Here is a 4,220-nt window from a genome sequence, read left to right as displayed (position 1 = left end):
TCCGCTGGTCCCATAGGGGCCAGAAAGTCCGGTTAATCGTTGCTTTGAAACCTCCGGAACTTGGGCCGCCCCACAGGGAACTTATCCTGAGGCGACCGTTCGGAACTTTAGACGGGTCAATGAGGAAAAGAGACCTAGGAAACGTTCCAAGGTAGGGCTGAAAGCTCTGCTTGACTGAGAACAGGTACTGCAACTCTCCTCAGCCTTGCCACAGACAACTGAAGGGAAGGCTTGGAGGAGGCAGCAACAGAATCTGGCGTCCCCAGGCGGTCACCCATCCAAGTACCGACCAGACCCGACGTTGCTTAACCTCGCTGGACGGACGAAAAGCGGGGTTTCCAACGTGGTAAGGCCGTTGACTCAATATCATGGCTAGATACTCCAGATGTTGAGGCAGAAGTAGAGAAGGCTCCTAGCAAATTACCACGAACCCCCACTCATGGTAAGGATCCGGAAGCTTGTCCCGGCATTGAAGAAGGTCGAACCCGAGCCTACCGGAGTTGAACAGACCTCCAAAAGGCGAAGGAGACGGAAGCCTGCTCCTGAGCGGCCATGAGGAAAGCAGGGAGAGTTCTCTGGGGAAAACCCTGCGATGCCACGGTGGGATCGCCACATTGCATCTTAAGCAGGAACACCTGTAGTCTAGGCTGAATTCCAAGAGCTTCCTGGAAGATGGATGGAATGGAAACTGAAAGTACCCGTCCTTCCGATCCAGGGCCTAAGGAGTCCCGTCGCCTCGTTACCAGTCTGACCGATTCTGCTGTTCCATGCTGGACGAAGTTTGTTTGACAAACTTGATCAGAGCTGAGAGGTCGACTACGGAATTCCCGTTTCAGATGCTTTCCTACGAGAAAGGATCGACTGAAGAAGCCGGGGGGTGAAGCCGTCGACGATCCTATGGAGGACCTTCTCCTAAGGCATGGATCATTCTGCCCAAACGGGCAAAACTCTTGCCGACCCCATGGCATAAAAGTTCAGTGACACTGAATTCGCTGACAGAGACGGCAGGCGCTATATCCTTGGCTGATCACGGAGATCGTGCAGGAATCGGCATCGGGAAGCTGTTATCCGGATAATTAACCTTAGGCATCCTCCCAGCGTGAGACCAGCAAGGGGGGGTTGCCAATCCTAGAGTTCGTGAACTCTGCCGCTCCCTCTAGGATTATGCCCCCCCGGGAGAGCCTCCCGTGCTACCTGTTCCTGACAGGAGGGGACTGCTATTGGACACCTTGTCTTAGTTGTCGTAGCCGGTCCAATAACTTAGCCCGACGAGGCTGAAAGAAAGAGGCGCTGGAGCCCTGCAGGGTCTGGAAGAAAGCGCCTTGGAGGAGTGAAAACGGAAGTCGACTTCCTCCGCACAACCGCTGTCTATGTCTCTGTCTTTAGGCTACATCCCTAGTTGGAAAAGCAAGAAGCTATTAGCCCAAGGCCTCTAACAGAAAAAATAGCCCATTGAGGAAAGGAAAATAAAGCAGTTATATAAAAACAGTAACAATAAAATAAATTCATATATATATATATATATATATATATATATATATATATATATATGCATATATATATACATATATATATTTATGCATATATATATACAGTATATATATATATATATGTATATATATAATGTATATATATGTATATGCATATGTATATATATAATATATATATATGAGAGAGAGAGAGAGAGAGAGAGAGAGAGAGAGAGAGAGAGAGAGAGAGAGAGAATTAAATACGTTCCTTCTATCAACTGAATATATACTATTAGATTTCTCATTTTTCAAATTATTGTTTATAATACATTATCCAAACTGAGAGACACAAGAATGTTATACATTACTGAATCAAGTACAGAACTGAATGTTATTCTGCATTACATTTATTACACGAATATTAGTGCGATGATCCACATTGGTATTTGGAAATTACCTGTAGTGTTATTTCGTGTGTTTCATATATCATTTTGTAGTAATGTAGTAATATGCTATATATGCGCCATCATCATCATCTGCTAGGCCTTTTGACGCAAATGGCCTCGGTTAGATTTCGCCAGTCGTCTCTATCTTCAGCTTTTAATTCAATATTTCTCCATTCATCATCTCCTACTTCACGCTTCATAGCCCTCAGCCATGTAGGCCTGCTCTTCCATCATATCAAGTTACTAAACTGGGTTCATTTTCTTTGTCTAAATCTCTCTTGTTCTGCATTACGAAGAATAAAAATACACCTCATTATATTGTAAACAGATATGTCATGTATTGTTACGTTATGTCGGATTATGTTATCTGAAACAGTTTTCTTCAATAAAACGTAATTTAAATTCTCCTTTACATAACTAACAAATTATGTTATCGTTCGGATCTCTAAAAAGCACTACAAGGATTATATTGTTTCCTAAGCTTCAATGTGCAATTACAAAATACATTACCATCTCCCAGTTGCGGGAAATTCATTGTCTTTGATTTTCTTCTTTCATCATAATGTCTCCTTAGTTCATAATTCTTCATATTAATTACCTTTCCTGTATGAATAGCTGTTGGGATTATTGATTCGGTTTTTCATAGACAGTATAGCCACCGTATTAAAGAGACTGCACGGGTATACATGACTTTTATAGCAGGAGAGAGAGAGAGAGAGAGAGAGAGAGAGAGAGAGAGAGAGAGAGAGAGAGAGAGAGAGAGAGAGAGAATTTCCCCTATATAATAAATTATTTAATTAATTAACAATTTAGATGTTAAGTTCAACCAGACTTACTACTATGAAATCTCCTCCATCTATTTTTAAGTAATTTCTTACGTCCTCTTTTCCTGCTGCTGTGCCTCTTTTCATGCCTTTTAATGGTTTTATTAATTCTACTACTGTTATATATATAATATATATATATATATATATATATATATATATATATATATATATACAAATATATACATACATTGCATACATACATATACACACACACACACACACACACACACACACACACACACATATATATATATATATATATATATATATATATATATATATATATATATATATATATATATAACGACTGGAGACTTCTGAAGAGTATACTGGAAATTTTCATGGATATACATTGTTATGCTCAGAATAAATTTTCATCTTTCCTATGTCACTACATTTTTAGGATGCAATTTCCATTGAGAGTCATAAAATCCAAAAAGGAAATAAATCTATTTCAGCAAAATTTTCGTTGCCAGGTGGATTTGAGACTACAAGTTATTTGTTAGTTCAATTACACCAACAAGAAAATTCTAGTTTTATTCACATTCACTTTCATACGACTGTCTTTTGCCACAGAAAATATTTATAGGACAATTCTAGGGTACCAAAAAATATCAAACGTAAAATCAGTTTTAAAAAGTTCACGGATATATTCTTTTTATTTGAGTATTCGAGATAGAGAAAAATGTTACAAAATGCCAACAATAAACTAGCAACGGCGGCTCTTTTTTTGGATTCTCTTTGATCCTTCAAACGATAAAAAATAACAATGTTATGTAAAAAAAAAAAAAAAAACCTATTCTCTTCATAACGACGTTGAATATGTCCTTTGATTATAAGCCTCCAGCTGAACTGTTCTGATGATGCCTGAAATTTTCGATACTTTTCATGAACTACATATTACACACAACATAAGGCTTGACATCACAGCTCAGTGTTACCGGAGTTCAATCCCACTAGGTCATATCAATTTGGTCCCGTTTCCTGAAAACTCCATTTGACCTTCATTGGCCTGACCACTGTATAAGGTACAGTTGGACACAGGAATTCCTGGTACACTGCGCTATGAAAAAGTGCACCTTGTCCCACCCTCACTGCCGGGTAAGATCCTGTATGTAGCCCCACCTGGCGTCTTTCCCAACACCAGGGGTTCCCAACCATGGGTACATGTACCCTCAGGGGTACATTTTTTTACTCTCCAGGAGATACATTGGATCATGTAATCTGCACTGAGATTAACTTACAATTACATCACAATAACAATTTCATTGCTTCTCTTTTTTAGTCAAATTTTCTATAGAAAATGCCCAAGAGGTACAAAAGAACAAAATGGTTGGTAACCGCATGCCCCGCATTATCGCTGCACAGTAAGGGTGTGACAGGGTTCACTTCCCAAGAGAGAGGCCTGTCAGGAATATCCAACAGTACCTGGTGGCTAGTCGACTACGGTGCTTTACAGTTAGTGTTAAAAGACACGT

General features: G+C 39.8%; 1 pseudogene; it reads right to left on the bottom strand.

Moving 5' to 3' along the window:
- Nucleotides 1-241: 241 nt before the first annotated feature.
- LOC137622134 (5S ribosomal RNA) lies at nucleotides 242-360 on the bottom strand (annotated as a pseudogene).
- Between the last annotated feature and the right edge of the window lie 3,860 nt (nucleotides 361-4,220).

Source organism: Palaemon carinicauda, chromosome 28, assembly GCF_036898095.1.
Source record: "Palaemon carinicauda isolate YSFRI2023 chromosome 28, ASM3689809v2, whole genome shotgun sequence".
Taxonomy (NCBI): Eukaryota; Metazoa; Arthropoda; class Malacostraca; order Decapoda; family Palaemonidae; genus Palaemon; species Palaemon carinicauda.
Note: the sequence above shows the minus strand (reverse complement) of the source record. Positions and strands in the feature narration are given on the sequence as shown.